We start from the raw sequence: 17,806 nt of genomic DNA, 5'->3' as shown, positions 1-17,806 counted from the left end.
TTATCGTGAACCACCCCCTGCCTTGCTCTGTAACAACAGGGCTATGTCTGTGGGCTAGTAAAAAGCAGACAGAGATACTTGGCAGGGAGGGGCATGGGGGAGCAGCAAAGCCTGGCCAGGCAGCCCGACCTCCCACCCTGCAGAGGAGCTGAGGGGCCTGAGGCAGAGGGAAGGGAAGCCACCTGTCCCTGAGAGCTGCCTGTGCAGCCCGAGGGCCTGCTGTGGGAGAGCAGGAGGCTCTCTCTGCTGAGCCAAGGGGTCTGCAGACTCAGCTTGGGGTCACTCTGGGAAGGACAGAGGAAAGAAGTGCCAGGCCAGATAACCACCTAGAGGGACCCCAGCCCAGCTCTGGTGAGGACTTAGCTCAGGAAAGGACTATTTTGTTGAGGTCACACTGTGAGCAGATGACAGCTCTGCCTAACTGGCCCAACTCCATGGCCGATGCCCTTTGCACCACACCGCAGAGCCTCCTTCAGCAGCCAGGACCAGAGGCCACCCCATCCTCAGAGAAAAGGGGAAAAACCCAAGTGTGTGGAGGCGTTCCACACACCATGGTCCCAGTGCAGCCACGTTCTAGTCAACAACCCCCACTGCCCCTGCCCAAACCTTCTCACAAGTATACTCAGTGTGAGCTGGGCCCCCAAAGGTGGGAGGTGATGGCTTGTCATCCACACCCCCACCACAACCCCACCAGTCCCCATGCCCCATGAAGGGGACTGCCCTGCTCTCCAGGCTCTTTTCTCCCAATCCACAGTCACAGGATGCAAGGGCCTTCTGACCCTGTCTCTCAGCCAGGCTGGGAGCCACCGTCTCTGAACGTGGGTGTCCAGGAAGTCACTCTGGAGCTGGCAGCTCCACAAGCGTGATTAGGGGTGATGGCATTGGCTTCACCAAGAGTGATCGGGGATTTTGGGCAGTGGGGTGAGGCCCAGAAACCTGTGTTTCACAGGCTGATGGCTGCGGGGCACACTCAGGTTGGAGGAGCATGAACCAGAGGACAGACAGGGAAGATAACTCAGACAGTGAGACAACCAAGGGAGCAAATTCATTAACACAGAACTTGGAAATGAGCTAAAGCACATAGCACGTATGCATGTGTCCAAGGGAAAGGCCTTCCCTGTGGCTCCCTCCCTGGGATAGGGGTCCTCACCCCAGAAACCCCCTCGGTCCCCATCCCCTGCATTGCTCGTGTTGCTCCGTAGTTCTCCTTGGAAGCCCTAACACTGGTGTCACTAAATGACTCTGAGGTTTGTAGTCAGTTTCTGTCTCACCCTCTGGACCGCCAGCTCAGAGAAGACAGGTGGTCCAGCCTAGTTCTCGGCTGTCCCCAGCACCCACACTGTGTCCGGCATGTGGGAGGCACTCACGGGGGTTTGTTGAATCTGTAACTCAGGTTGGAAAGCTGGGAGGGGTAAGCTCAGGTACCAGGAAAGAAACACAGAAAACAGACTTGGGCTTGTGGTTGGCAGGGCCTTCCCCATCCAGGAATTGCTCAGCCCACATAGGAATTTCACAGGGAGTGGAGTCCTCCTGTCCGGGGTCACCTCACTGCCCCCAGCCTGGGTAGGGCAGCTTCTCTCTGCATCCACGCTCTTCTGCTGCCCTTCTCAAAGCTTCCCACAAATGACAGCTGCTCACCCTCCTCTCCTGGTGCTGTGACAGAGATGGATGCTCTTTGCTGTCAGGGATGTTCTTTGGGTCTCACTCCTGTGTTCCCATGCCATTTCCACCCCCTTCCCTCTCCTCGTAACATGGGTCAACAATATCAGAACTAGACGGGAGCTTCCGATGATCTTAGACAACAGCCTTCAAATCTTTTGTGTGGGGGGCTCTGCAGTTGTACTTCTTAAAATGTCCTGGTATGTTCCAGTATCACTTGGGAGCTGTGTGTTTTGTGTTTCTCCTTTATGATATTTGGCACTTTGACATGCAAAAAACTCAACAAGCAATTGGCAAAGGAAGTTACACAAACACGTTTCACAAATCTCTAAATCTTTGAACAAAATGGTCATACCACTTTTGCAAATATTTCCACATAGGGCTGCAGAGTTCAAGCCATCGTTTTGGGTTATTTATTTATTTATTTATTTTGGAATGCATTTTGAGTGCCACCCTTGCAATGGCAAGAAAGATCCAGCTGGAATGAGAAATAGTGGTGTCCTTTGTGCTGGGATTCACTCAGCCTCAGCCCCAGGGACCTGGAGATTTTCACGGAACCAATTTCCTTCATGGGATTGTTAACATAACCCTCTCATTGGAGCACTGAGGGCCTGTGAGCAGCCAGTGCTCTGTGGGAGCACATTCCCAAGGACGGGGGAGAGGGTCCAGGCCTCTTCTTGGACTTCCCATGGACTACAGGCCCTCTAGCCCACTCCACCACCCCAGGTGCACGGGGTGGACGAGCGCTGGACTGTAGCAACACTCAGTGGTCACCCATCTTCCATGTGCTGCCCTTCGAACACTAGTCAATATCGTCCTGCCACAGGTGCCATTTATGAAACTTCTCCTCTGTTCCAGGCACAGCGCTAGTTTACCTAATCCTGACAGCAAGGGATGACGATATTGTTTTCCCCATTTTGTAAACGAGAAGACTGATTTTTCACAGGCACTTGGTCTGAGCCAACTATTCTTTCATTGAATATTTGCATATTTTATGTAATCTAATACAAATAATGGTTAACTCATATTGAGTGTTCAGTATGTTCTAAGAGCTGCACATGTATAAACTCTTCTAATCACAACAACCCTATGACGCTGAGTATCACTATCATCCTCATTTTATATATGAGAAAACCAGGGCACAGAATGGTTGAGAGTCCCGCCCAGCGTTCCTCAGCTATTGGCCCCATCATCAGCTCCAGGTAGGCTCAGCTCAGTTCAGGCATGATTGTGCTGCTTCCACATTGAAGGGCAACAATTCAGATAGTGGTGAAGAGCACGGAATTAGGAGTCAGATATATTTGGGGTCAAACTCCAGTTCTAACCTGGATGGGCTGTGTGCATATGGGCAAGTGTATTAGCTACCTATTGCTATGTAACAGATCATCCCAGCCTTTGGCTGCTTAAAACAGTTATTATCTCACAGTTTCTGTGGGTCAGGGATCTGAGAGTAACTTCACTGAACTCTGGCTCAGTGTCTCTCCCATGGTCGCTGCCAAGATGCCATCCAAGGCTGCAGTCACCTGAGACTCACCTGGAGACAGAGCTGCTTCCAAGTTCACTCACGTGCCCCTCTCTGCACGACTGCTTCCCTTCACAGCCTGGCAGCTGGCTTCCCTCACGGTGAGTGGTCCAAGAGACAGTGCAAGAGGGCACCCAAGAGGGAAGCCACTGTCCCTTTATAACCCAATCTCAGAAGTGACATTCCGTGCTCACTTTGGCAGCACATGTTTGGAATGATACAGGGAAGATTAGCATGTCTCCTACACAAGGATGACAAGCAAATTTGTGAAGTGTTCCCATAAAAAAAAGGAAAGAAAAGAAAATGATATTTCATTACTTCTACATTCTTCTTTTTCTTTTTAATTAAAAAAATATGTTGCCCTGGCTGGTGTGGCTCAGTGGATTGAGTGCCAGCCTGCAAACCAGGGGGTCCTTGGTTTAATTCCTAGTCAGGGCACATGCCTGGGTTGTGGGCCAGGTCCCCAGTGGGGGGCGCACAAGAGGCAATCACACATTGATGTTTCTCTCCCTCTCTTTCTCCCCCCCTTCCCCTCTCTCTAAAAATAAATAAATAAAATCTTTAAAATATATATGTTTATTGATTTTAGAGAGAGAGAAAAACATCAATCGGCTGCCTCCCATTTGTACGCCAACCAGGGATCAAACCTGCCACCCAGGCATGTGCCCCCTCAGGGAACCAAGCCCCCACGGGGAACCAAACACCCACCCTTTGGTGTACGAGACGACGCTCCAACCAACTGAGCCACACCAGCCAGGGCATCTACACGATTCTACTTGTTAGAAGCAAGGCAAAAAGCCCAGCCCACACTGTGATGGTAGGAGATTACGCAAAGACCAGGGACAGGAGGGAGGAGTGACCGAACCATTTTAGAGGCTGCCTACCACAGCCAGTCACTTAAACTTCTCAGCCTCAGTTTCTTCATCATAAAATAGGAGTATAGTAGTATTTACCTCCAAGAGCTCTTTTCAGGCCTCAGCGAGTTGAGCAGTGCCCAGCACTGAGTGCTCAGTGTGTTGGTCACTATCACCACCAAGGCTGTAAGCTACCTGTGGGCAGGGACACTGCATCTTTCTTGACTGCATTGTCCATTCAGGGCCTGTCCAGCTCAGTACCTGACACTCCCACAGATGCCAGGTTCTGATGGCGTCCATGCGGGAGTGGCCGTGAAGGAGAAAGGGCTGCCCGCAGAAAGCACGCTGTTCATGCCACTCCCAAGACCTGTGGGAGGGGCCTCCTCCAAAACAGCAGGAATGTCGTCTGTGATCCAGTCGGGGCACCAAGGGCGAGAGTATCCAGACATCTGGCCCCTGCTGACTCTCAACCACTCTACCCAGAGATGGTAAAGCAACGAAGGTTACCATGGGGGCCAGTCCTGGGTGTGAATCCAGCGCAGCTCCTGTAGGCCCTGGCTCGGCGGATCCCCCAAACCCTGCCCAGACCACTCCCAGGAGGGGCTGGCACAAGGGCAAGGACAAGTTCCAGAATGCTGGACCACCTACATGTGGCAACAGTAACTGTTTGTGGCTCCCTGACGCTTGTCATCAAGGAACAACATGTTGCCCTCTGGGGTGCCTGGCGAAGGTGGCAGCTGCTAGGCATTTCCAACCTAGAGCTCAGGGAAAGGAGAAGAGGGACAGGGAGGGAGGGAGCCAAGTCCTGGACAAAGGACCATATACCAGCCAGGCTGCAGAGCAGGAGGAGAGACCGAGCACAGTGGAGAGGCAGCAGGCTGGGCTGGAAGGACATAGGCTGTGGAGTCATGAGTCTGACTCACGGCTCAGCCACTTGTCTGTCAGTGACTTTGGACAGGCTGCTTAGCTTCTCTTCATCTCTGGTGCGTCGTCTGCAAAATGACCTTCCATCTTGCACAGAGGCTGTGAGAAGCAGCAGTGCAGGTGTGCAGGGCCTGGCACACAGTAGGTGTTCCATAAATGAACCATCATTTTCAAAGTGAGAGGGTGCTTACAGAAAGAGAAAGATGGAAAGCTAAGTAGTCTGTTTCTGCTTGTAAATTTTATTGAAGTGTATATACACATAAAAAAGTGCGTGTACCCTAAGTGCTCAGCAAGATGAAATTTTATCATACAAAGTGAATACACGAGTGTAACCAGCATGTCGTCGAGAAACAAAGCATGATCAACACCTCGTCCCTTCCAGTTCTCCAAGGGGAGAACCACCATACTGTCTAATGTCTTGGTTTTGTGCTTTCTTTGAATGGAGTGGCCGGTGTGCCTGTTTTAGGCCTGTCTCTCTGGGCTCAGCGCGGTGTGTGCATGGTGCTCACCCACGCTGTTGCACGGGAGTGGGGTTTGTTGGTTGTACTCCAACTCATTCATGCATTCTGTTGCTGATGGGCCTTTGGGTTGTTTGCCTTCAGTGTGGGGCTCTTGAAAATAGTGGTGCCAGGAACATTCTCACCCGTGTGTTTATTTGATGGATTTAGGGTGGAATTGTTGGGTCAGAGGTCATCCAAACTTACACCTGTAGCAGGTACAACCACACAGCTTCCAAAGTGTTTGTACCAACATACACACCACCAGCATCCTTGTGCTCCTGGAGTGTCACCGTTTTTCATCTTAGTTATTCCAGTAGGTGGGTAGTGGTGCTTTTAATTGCAGTTTTAATTTACATTCTATGATGTATAATGAGGAGGAACAGCTCTTCCTGTATTTATTGGACATTTGGGTATGAATCTAAGTTGTCTAATTTCTGTACTTGATGGGGCTCCTCTTGAGAACTGAATCCATAGAATTACCAATTAAAACAAAACATACTACCATCCGTGACAGATATTGTAGACTAATTCAAGCAGCTCCATCCACACTCACAACTCTGGGTCTGCACACGACACGCCCTCAGCCAGGCAGGAGTGCTGGCGTGAGCCTGGGAAGGCAGAGGTGTGGCCAGGCCTGTGCCTTTGCTACTGCTGCCATTTCTCCCGGCGAGCTCAGGGATAAAGATATTTGGTTCTCCTGGGAGGGTGGTAGCAGAGATTCTGGGCCCAGGCTCTAGTTTTGTGGGTGTCAGGGGGCAGACACGTGGCATCCCTTTTGCTGCGGTGGAGCACACGGGCCACTGCCAAGGTGATATGGTCCTGGAGTGGGCAGACGGGGCCAGTGGCTCCCAGACTCCCTAGATTCCTGATCACAGCAGAGATGGCAGAAGTCTTGGCAGGCCACTTCCCCCACATTAGGGAGGCTTTCCCAGAAGCCCTGCCTGCGCTGCTCCACCAGTCCTCCCAGTGAGTTTGTAAAACCCTGAGTCCCTACATTAATTTCTTTTCTGCTTAAAATAGCTAGAGTGATTGCCATACCTGCAAATAAACCCTGACCGATACAGTGTGATATGCTGATACCACCACTTTGTGAAAAAAAAAAAAGTTTTAAGACCAAACAAAAAGAAGACCATAATCCTAAAATAAAAAGACAGTTTCTTAAATCTTATTAAATCAGTCTCATTTCTTATTTTAATAATGGAAATTTCAACACTAGTGGGCTGGCTATAAAGGAAGAAGTGAGTTCAGAAGAGGAATTAAGAAGAAAACATGAAAAGTAGCCCCAAGAGGCGCATGGGGATGTTGGGAACGGCCATTTTTCCAACGACTAAAGCATCATCAGGAGTAAACTGACCCTGGTACCTCTGAGTTCAGAACTTTTAAATGCCACAAACAATATTATTTTATGAGTTAAAGGTCAAGAGAGCTTTGATGAGGGCAGGAACCATGACAGTCATGTTCCAGAAAATAACTTGAGTGCTCATTAGTAATAGTTAAAGAGTTATCTGGTATTTCAACGGTAACGATGGGATTCAGAGGAAACAACTCCTGAGAGGAGAGAGAGGCACTGGAGGGAGGAGCTGTCCAACAGGACCCTGGAGGCTGGCAGGGATGTGGGATCCAGGAGGGCCTCTCCATTCAGCTGGCGCTGCCCCACAGCTGCAGGGCCGCAGTGCTGAAGCCTGGCTGGCAGGGAAGTCTCCAGGCTCAAAGTTGGGCACAGGCCCTGGTGACAGTGGCAGCAGTTGGTGATGTGTGTGTGTGTGTTGGGGGGTTTGGGGGGCAGGGAGTAGAGTCCAGCTGGACAAGGAGGAGGATACACCATGGTCGAACTCTATAGATGGAAGCACTCAGTCATCTCCTCACCCGGTGATGTGAAGTGATGCTCTCTCTCTCCCCCCTTTTAAACAGTGTATAATGGAAATTTCCAAACAGACACAAAGTAGAGAGAAGAGTGCGGTGAATGCCCATGGACCTGCCATCACCCAAGGACAGAAGTCATCACCTCATCAGCCCAGTGATTTTTAAGCTGTTTTAGCCTCTGATTCTCTGCTCAAATGAAAACGTATGTGTGTGTAGCTGAACGAAATTATGAAATATTTACTTGTGTTTCCCCCCTTCCTTTATCCCATTTAAGCAGATGTTAGGAGAACGAGCAATACCTGGGAGAAAACAGGTTTGCAGGGGAGGTGAGAGGGGGAAGGAGCTCCGTTCATTTGCTGGGCCTGCGAACAAAATACCATGAACTGAGTTGGCTCCGATAACAGGACTTCATTGCCTCACGGTTCTGGAGGCTGGAAGGGTTTTCCCAGGATAGAGGGTGGGCTAGGAAAACGGGACCTGGAACAAGGAAGAGCGAGGCAGAGGGGACATTGGTCAACTTCCAGAAGGCACCCATGTCCCAAGAGTGGCACAAAATCAGCGGAGATAGCTGGACCCACTGGCGCCTGGGTAGAGATGTGGTTTGTTGGTGGGCACCCCTGTATTCCAGAAGTGAGGCGCCACCTGAAAAGAGCATTTCAAGAATATTTGGGGTGAATATTCCATCTGGCTCCTGGAAATGGGTCCTGGGGGCCAGAAATTGATTTAGAAATCTAGAAAACAGAGGAATTGATGTTTTCTGGGCCTCTTGATTTGTCAGCTGAGAGTTATACCGGCCAAACATAAAACAGATAAAAGCAGGCCTGTTCTCGGTGGAGCTCACCCCTGACCCTGGCTCCCCCTTCCCTAGGCAACCCAAGGGGGTTTAGGGTTCCAGGAAACTAAGTTTGAAAATACTTAGGGTTCACTGTCCCTCCTTATTGAACACACAGGGGCACAGAGGGTAGAAGAAGAGAAGGTCTGACTGTGAGTGGGTACAAGGCAGGCTGGCAGCAGAGCCAGACGAATCCAGGGCTCCTGATTTCCAGCAGGAGCCTTTCCTGGTGGCTTCCCCAAAGATTTCCCCGACAGGCTGATGCTATTTCTTTGATCCACATACAGTTCCTATCTGGGGAGATGTCTCATTGGACAGCAGACAGCTGGGTCCCAGAGCTGTGCTGAGTGGTCCTGGAGTCATTCCTTGGGACCCTGCCAGGTTTTTGTTTGGTTTAGCCATTCTCACAGCTGTGCGGTGTGTTCCTTCAACATGTCCCCATGCATCTTTGAGGACATCTGTGCTTTCTAGCCTAATGAGGCATTCCAGATTCACCTTGTCCTTTTCCTGTCCCTATCCCACTGAATTATCTCTGACTAAGTTATTAATTCCTGGTTCCGAGCTGAGTTTTATTAGCCATTTTCACAAGAAGAGGATTTGGGACATCATGACGTGTTAGGGGTAAACCAGTGAAAAGGTACTTCTGTAATGTAGGTTTGGTTATTCCTCAGTCAGATCATTTCCCAGACACTTGAGTAATTCCCACACGCAGAAGTGGCTGAGACCTTCTTCCCTGAGCTTGTCTCCAGTGCCTTTTATTACATTCCTTTCTGCTTCAACTAGATTCTGTTCACTGTAATTAACCCTCACCAATAGGGTGATTAATACCAGGATGGTGGCAAGCAACAGACTAGCCAGGAAACGAGAATCTGAGGTTGGACACCTGAGCCAGCTGGGTTTGAAGGCGGCAGTGGCCCTGTTATCACGACGCGATAGTACTGTGGGAGTCCGCATCACACACTGGCAAGACTGTTATCACCTGTTGTCACCTACGATGAAGGTAAGGCTTTGGAGGACAGAGTGGCTGCTGAGATAAACTGCCGTGGTGAGAATAAGGAATATAAAACCTGGGAAGTGGGCTGGCTGCCTCAACCTACATAGAGTGCTTTAGGAAAGAAAGAACCTCGGGTTTTTTCCTTCCTTTTTAAAAAATAGCTTTAGTATAGCGTCAAATGAGCACTAGCTATGTCAGGTTGATCACTTCCTAAGTTACATAGATATCTAATCACTATGCTGTACACCTGAGACTAATATAATATTGTATGCCAACTATAATAGAAAAAGTTTAAAAAATTTTTAAAAATAGCTTTATTGTCAATATAGCTGTGTATATTAACATACAATAAACTGCATATATTTAAAATGTACAGTTTGCTATTTTTTAAAAATATTTTATTTATTTATTTTTAGAGAGAGGGGAAAGGAGGGAGGAAGAAAGGGAGAGAAACATCAGTGTGTGTTTGCCTCTCACTCACCCCCACACTGGGGACCTGGTCCACAACCCAGGCATGCGCCCTGACCGGGAATCCCGGGAATCGAACTGGCGACCCCTTGGTTTGCAGGCAGGTGCGCAATCCGCTGAGCCACACCAGCCAGGGCCAGTTTGCTATTTTGACATACACACAAAACACACACCTGTGAAACCATCACAATCAAGACAATGAGCATCCATTACCAACAAGTGTCCTCATGTCCCTTTGCAATCGACCCCTCCTGCTCTTCCTTGTCCCCCTGCCATTTCCAGGCAACCACAGATCTGCTTTCTTTCACTAGTGATTAATTTGTATTTTCTACAGTTTTTAATAAATGGGATCATACAGTATATACTCACTTTTGTCTGGCTTCTTCCAGTCAGGATAATTGTTATAGGCATTTGAGATTCATTCACATTGTTGGATGTATCAGTAATTCATCCCTTTTTATTACTAAATAGTATTCCACTATATGGATATACCAATTTTTTTAATCTATTCACTTGTTGATGACTATTCGGGTCATTTCTAGTTATGCAATAAATATTAGTACACAGGTCTTTACATGGACGTATGGTTACAGGCTTTCATTGTTCTCGGGTAGATACCTAGGAGTGAAATTGATGGGTGGTATGGTACGTGTATGCTTAGCTTTTTAAGAAACAGCCTGGCTGTTTTCCTGTGGCTGCAGCACTTTCCCTCCCCAGCAGCTGTGGGTGGGGGCTCCAGGTGCCCACGGCCTGTGCCACGCTTGGCGTGCTCACTCTTTAATGTAGCCGTCCCAGTAGTTTGTACTGGGATCTTGTGATTTTAATTTGCTTTTTCCTGATGACTAATGATGCTGAGCATCTTTTCATATCCTATCGGGTTATCTATATATTTTCGCCCATTGTTGGTGGTGCGTCTTTTCAAATCTTTTGCTCATTTTTATTGTTTTTTTTTCTCTCATTATTGAGTTTAGGGTTCTTTTAGATGCTGCATACCCACCCTTTCCCAGATGTATCATTTGTACGTAATTTCCCCCAGGCTGTGGCCTGTATTTTCATTCATTTAATGTGTCTTTTGAAGAGTTCTTAATTTTGATGAAATCCAATTTATTAAAAAATATTTTAAAATAATTTTAAAACCATGAACTGTACCTTTGGTGTTACATAAGCCTTTGTGACTCAAAGTCACGAAGCTTTTCTCCTGCGTACGGTTCTTATCATCTTCAGATTTCACATTTAGGTTTATGATGAATTTTGAGTTAATTTTGTGTATAGTATGAGGCAGGGGTTGGCAAACGTTTTCAAAAGGCTCAAATAGTAAAGACTTAAGGCTTTGTGAGCCATCCAGTCTCTATCATAACTACTCAGTTCTGTCACGTAGAGCAAAAGCAGGCTGAGACAATAAATAAATGAGTGTGGCTGTGTTTCAATAAAACTTTATTTATAAAAACAGACAATGGCCACATTTGGCCTACTGGCCGGAGTTTGCTGACTCCTTTAAGTCTTCAAACACTACTAAAACTCTATCAAAGGCAGCTCCATCCATCCTTATCTGTTGAGTCTGGTCAGCCCTTGCTTAAAAATCCTATAACTTCATCTGAGGTAAGTACCTTGAAAAAGAATGACAATTTTTTCATGCTTCACTCCTTCATTTCTGCATTGGTTTCAGACCTACTAACAGGAGCGTATTCCTTTTGCCCCAGAGGACCAAGTACAAAGTCTGCCTCAGGAAGAGGTGTCCACATGCCAGAATCTCAGGTGAACAAAGCAACTCTTTGATCATTCAACTTCTTCATCCTCTCTGCTTACTTGGGGTTGACAAAAAAAAGTCAAGGTTAGGTCAAATTCTGCCCCTAATGCTGTATGACATTGATCAAATCACTCTACTTCTTTCTTCCTCTGCATTCCCATCTGTGGCGAGAAAAAAAGATTTCTCCTAACACTCTCAATGTTATTGAGTGGATAAGAATAAGACAATACATTTCTTACCCACCTGGTTTTCTCTCTACCACACAACTCCAAAGCTGCCTTCTCCCTGAATAGTTTTAAAAGGCTGCTGTCTCTCTTTTTAAAAGCACTATACAAATGAAAGGTATTGTTACTATTTTCTTTTTTTAAGTAATTCTAGAAAGCCCAGCCCAAGGATTTCACAATCTGTCACTGTCCCTTGGTGCCTCTGCCTGTTGCCAGGGAGAGAGATTATCCCGGCTTGGGGAAGGTCAGCCAGCCCCAGCAGGATCTCTAACAGGGCTTGGCTTGCCATCCCCCCATCACAGATTCAAAGTCAGTGACACAGAGACTGAATAAGACCACTCCAAGGCAAACAGGGTGGCCACTGAAAAGAGAAACAACACTCAGCACCTCTCAACTCCTGACAGACCACTCTCATCACCACCCACGCCTGCAGGAGGGCAGGACAGGCTGCGGCCCCTCGGAATCCTGAGAGAGAGAACGTCTTAGAGAACAGAGACAGGATCTGCATGGCCCCAGGGGCCCTGCTTTGAACACGGCAGAGATGAAAGAGCGGATCTCTCAGACTACTGGGGGAGCTGGTGTACACCCGCACAGACACAACAGTATTTATCACAGTCATCTAGAAATATGTGCAGGAGCCTGACACCCGGTGATGTTTCCCATTCCATGCTAACCTCCTAAAGGAATGGCTGCATTTCTCAAGAGCTAATTTGTTAATTCACTATTATCAAGAATGACTTCCATTCATGTAAGGGTAAATACTTTGAAAGGAATTTCACATCCTTGTCTAAATCCTCATGAGAAGTTGTTAAATGGGGGTAGGAGGACACTGTTATCCTCGCTGGGGACTGCAGTTCAGAGGTGGGGTGACTTGCTCCACATCACATAGCTAGAAAGTGGGAGAGCTGGTGTGGAACCTGCAGGCATTCTGACTCCAAGCCTAGCACTCTTCCCCTCAGTCCTTCCTTGTGCTCAGTGGAAAGACTTTTCTCAACAGGTGGGACGCGTCAGTAAGGAGGCACAGGAGGAAAGGAGAGAGATGAGACAGCTGATGACCCATGAGGGTGCGGGTGGTCCTGCCCATCAACAGGGAGAGAGCTCTTAGGGGCAAATAGGCACCTTCAGCCCCCAACTCCTAGCTTCTTGCCTTACCACATTGCTCCCAGGCTTATAAAACAAACACTTAGGGAATAAGCACTGTGGTTTTTTTTTCTTTTTTTAAAAAAATTATTTATTCATTTTTAGAGAGAAGGGAAGGGAGGGAGAAAGAGAGAAACATAGGTGTGTGAGAGAAACATCCATTGGTTGCCTCTCCTGTGTCCCAACCAGCGACCCGGCCCGCAACCCAGGCATGTGCCCTGACCGGGAATCGAACAGGCAACATTTCCGTTCGCAGGATGAGGATGCCCGATTCAGTGAGCTACACCTGTCAGGGCTTCTTTACAGAAGGATTCACCATAGAGAGCTTTGAAGAGTAATCTCCCCAAAGGCATCTAAAATAGGGTACAAACCATAAAAATGGTATGTAAACGCAGTTTGGGGAGACATCAGTCCGTTGTGTAAGGTCCATACACATACTCGATTGCACATGCAGGTGGCCCCGGGGTAGTTGGACCCGGGATGAGATCAAATGACCCCTGACGCGTGCAGCAGTGCTGGTCTCTGACTCTCTCCAGTGCTCAATAAAGCGAAGCCTGTAAATATGTGGTGGGAGAGAGCTTGGCTTTAACTACCAAAGTTGAAGTTCAGTGATGTTGTCTTCCAAGAAGGTTACCTTTGACTTTCCCTCATGAAAAATTAATAGGCACTTAACTTGCTGCTGCGTTTAATTCCATTTGCTAGAGACAAGTGTCTGCCAGCCCGCATGGCGCTGGCTATGTTCCGTGCTGGGTCTGCTCTCAGCAAAGCCCATCGGTTTGGGAGGAGGAAGGGCTCCATTTTGGCTGAGCAGTTGAAGAGGAGGAAACATCATGGGGTGGAGACTGTATCACATTTTCTGTCAATGAGTCCCCACCCATCAGCGTTCACCTGGAAGAGAAGGGTGCAGCAAACACACCTTGGTAGGATTCTAAACCTGTGGGCTGAGGACCTCACAGAACCAAGGAGATCTTGAAATGAGGCCACTAAGCCCTGTCTGTAGGCATGATAAACATGCTCCCTCCACAAGCACAGAACCATTTTTCTAACATCTGTAGGTGCTATTGGAATTATTAATGTATTAATTCATTTAAATCAATTACTACATTTTAGCTTTTTTACCGTTTTTTTTAACTAAGGGGACATATACACCATGTGGGGTACTTGAAAAATGTTCACCTTAAAAATGGACCATCAGCCCTGACTCATGTGGCTCAGTTGGTTGGGCACCACCGCAAAGGAGAAGGTTGCTGGTTCAATTCCCAGTCAGGGCACATGCCTGAGGTTCCATCCCTGATGCGGGAGCACACGAGAGGCAACTGATCGATGTTTCTCTCTCACATCAATGTCTCTCTCCCTCTCTTCTTCCCTCCCTTCCCCTCTCTCTAAAAATAAATTATAAAAATCTTTTTTTAAAACATGAGTCATCATACAGTAAGAGAGTAGGAACTTAAAACTAGGGTATTCCTTCTATAACTGTAAAGTAGCGTTACCAAAGTAATGTCTTTTTGGACCTTACCTTTCCCCCATTTTTCAACAGCTTCATTGAGATATAATTTACATTCTGCAAATTTTGTCCACTTAAAGTGTGTAACTCAATAGTTTCTAGTACAATTTCAGAGTTGTGGAGACGTCACTACAACCCTAAAACAGCTTTCCCCACCCCATTGTACTCATTAGAGATATTCCCCACCCCACCCCGGCCCGTCCCTCAGCTCTGGACAACCGCTGATCAGTTTTTCTGACACATTTGTCTCTTTTGGACATTCAACATAAATAGAGAATCATACGATGCATGCATGGTCTTTTGTGGCTAGAGGAATATTCCGAATCCTCAAAACTTCACCCAGTCTTGTCTATCTAACCCCCATGTACACATCAGGGCTCCTCTTGCCCTTCCCAGAAGCCTTTCTCGCTCCCCCAGTTTATAGGGATAGTTTCCTCCTGTTAGTTCACAGCCTCTTGTTTGGAGCACGCCACAGAGGGCAGGCAAAGGCTAGGCGGCCCACCCCGCTGTCTCCAGCTCCTTCTGTGATTTCCTCACCTCTCCCTGCTTGGGGGCAGCATCTTGCTGGCCTACTTCTTGGGCTCCCCCTACTCAATTGTGCCCAGCATAGTTTTCTGCTTGAAATGGTAATCAATCAGTTTATGTGTGCTGAAAAAGTAGATGACTCATGGAGATGTTCCCAGACTTTTAAGAAAAAAAAGGGCTCAGGAGTAAGTAGAAGAAAGAAAGCAAAATCAAGAACAGGAACAAAGACAAAGCAAGGAGTGTGGGCCTTAGAGTCCAACCTGCCCAGTAGCTGCGGTCCTGTGCGGTGTCTAGAGGGCACTCAGAGGTGCTGGGCCGAAAAGGGTCTCCCATTCACCTCCAGCAGCAATCCAAAGAACAGATTAGTCACTCCTTTTGCTGACGGCAGTAACCGCCTCCATTAAAATGCAAATGTCAGCACCAGGGAGAGTGGCAGATCGAGCTATTATCAGCCACTTCCACAGCAGCTACAGTCGGAGCTCTTTGAATACTGTGTTTCCTGTTCTCTGAGGCCCAGGAGTGTTTTGTGGTGAGTGTAGGTCTGAAAAAACCTAGGGCCAGGTTCCCTATGGCCATCTGCCAACTTCTTAGCACCCTTGATTTCCAAGCCAAGGAAGCCAGAGGTAAAGAATAAGAGGGCTGCTGTCCTCAGTTTCTCTGCAGAGCTCCTGTGGATGAAGGGCTGGAGGTGGAATGGAGGATCGCTCCTGGGGATCTCAGCTACCTGCACCCAGGGGCTGACACTCTGGGCCCCAAGCCTCTACGGATGGCCTACCCCCGAGACACTCAGTGCTCTATGCTGTTGGCTACTCTCTGACTTGAGGATAACAATAAGTTACTTTTGTCCTGAGAAAGATAAATCATCTAGTTTGAAGCATGGGTCTTCATCTCCAAATGCAAATGTCCAGGATTGGTTGGCACACTTTGGGGAACGGGTTGTTCTTTGAGATTCTTTCACCCTCCAGAGAGCCTAGGCTTCTTAGAGTTCCTTAATTCTTGGTGAATAACTCACAGGGCCGGGCTGTCCTAGGCATTGGGCAAAGTTCATTTTTGATCCTCAGTTCTTACCTGGCTTTCATTTCCGCCCTCTTCTGCTCCAAGACACTCGTGCCCTTTTCTGGCCCTATGTACCCTGGGAAATGCTCAGTGGTGCCAAGTGTTCTCTTCCTCCACTCCCTAACACATCCCTCCTCCTAAACAGGAAGCGTCCGTCCTCTTAGTGCCCCCAGCCTTGGTTGGGCATTACTGGGGGAAGTCTGTTGATCAAACTCTTTCATACAGATTTAATAATGACCAACATGTTAGTTCTAGCATAAGTCTTTCAATCTCCCAGGGGTATGTATCCATATTCATTTTTCAACCAGTTTATTGAAATATAATTTATATACCATAAAGTTCATCCAGTATTCAATGTGACTCAGTGGTTTTTAGTGCATTTATTGAGATGTACAATCACCACTATAATTTAATTTTAGAACATTTTCCTGACCCCCCAAAGAAATCCTGGACCCATTTAGACATCACCTCCATTCCTCCCCTCCCCAGTCCCAGGCAGCCATCAATCTACTTTCTGTCTAGTTTTCCACATCCATTTGCAGGGAATGACTGTCATTCCAAAGCATAACTATCTCAGGGTGGAATTTTAAGCAATGTGGGGGAAGGGATTTCTAGGTAGGGGAGTATTCCTGATACCCACTTCTACAAATACTCCTAAATATTCTAAAATAGTACTATTCTAATTTCAAAAATAGAAATATTCCTCCAAAAAGAAGCTGGAGAGTGAATAAAGAATGAAGTCCTGAAAGTAACCAAGGTACAAGGGTGAAGATAGCTGGAAAAGTTAAGGATGTCTGCAGATCTCAAAAAAAAAAAAAAAGAAAAAAAGGCCAGCTGTGTCCTGGGATGTGTGCGCGCCATCTGGCCTCTGCGAACAGAGTCCTCCTCCCAGAGGGCAGCCTGCAGCGGTCCTTGGGTCAGCCCCCATCTGATGACAACCGCCAGGCGCACACATATCCTGGAGTTGGTCTTCTACACCCCTGCCTTTTGTTCCTGTGGCCTCCAATTCTTTCTTGGTTTTCTTCTGACCTTGAGGATTCCTCTTCTCTACAGGGCAACCCTGGGTTTCCTGTTCGGCCCTCCACAGGTGTCCTCCAGCCAATGGCACTGCTCTCATCACCATGCCACTTTGGGTTCTACCTACACCTGCTCTGCGGTAGCTTCCTGACTGGTCCCCTATGCTTTTGGACCTTGCTTTTCCAATCTAGTTACATCATTGCCAGAGTTTGCTTCCCAAAATGTAATGGACCACAACACTTCTGCCCCACTTCTGTCCCCAAATCCAGGGGCTCTTCACTATCTTCAAACTGAGGTGCACCCTCTTCCACACACTGTTCAAGAGTCCAACCCACCTTTCGTCTTCACTCACCTTGCAGGTCCCCCTCTCCCTCACATACCTCAGACTCCTTCCACTCACTATTCCCCAGTTGTACAATTTGTTTACCCAGCAAACAACTAGCAGGTACCTCCTATGTGCCAGGCACCAGGCTAAGCACTGGCACAAGAATGAGTAAGACATTAACTCTGCCCTTAAAGAGCTCTGACTGTTGAGACAGTTCTGAATACCAGTCAAGATAATAAATGTGACAAGTACTAGAATAGAGATAAAAAGCAAGGTGTGCTGGGAGCTGAGGGGGAGGGGCGGAGGAGGGGAAGAACATTAGAAAGGGCTCACAGAAGTGCTATAGATTTGGTTTGTGTTTGTGTGTGCACGCACGCATGTGTGGCAGTGGTGGTGGGAGGAGAGGGCGATCTCTGCAAAGGTGCAAAGTGCAGTTCAGGGTGGGTCCGATGACTTGGAGAAATGGTGAACAGTGGAAACTGGCACATAGGAGGAGGGTGTTTTGGGGACAGTTGTCAGTAGAGTGTGTGACATTGATGATCAGATGGGGGGAAAAGTGGAGGACAGGTTAGAGAGCCAGGAGGGAAGAGGAGGGAGAGTTGGTCAATTGTCCAGGCAAGGAGGGAAGGAGTAGGATCAGGGTACAGGTAAT

At 47.8% G+C, this 17,806-nt stretch overlaps 1 pseudogene; it reads left to right on the top strand.

Annotated features, from left to right (window-relative positions):
* The first annotated feature begins 3,367 nt into the window (after nucleotides 1-3,367).
* LOC112320721 (U6 spliceosomal RNA) lies at nucleotides 3,368-3,467 on the top strand (annotated as a pseudogene).
* The last annotated feature ends 14,339 nt before the right edge of the window (nucleotides 3,468-17,806 follow it).

The sequence above is a fragment of the Desmodus rotundus genome, chromosome 2 (genome assembly GCF_022682495.2).
Source record: "Desmodus rotundus isolate HL8 chromosome 2, HLdesRot8A.1, whole genome shotgun sequence".
Lineage (NCBI taxonomy): Eukaryota > Metazoa > Chordata > Mammalia > Chiroptera > Phyllostomidae > Desmodus > Desmodus rotundus.
Note: the sequence above shows the minus strand (reverse complement) of the source record. Positions and strands in the feature narration are given on the sequence as shown.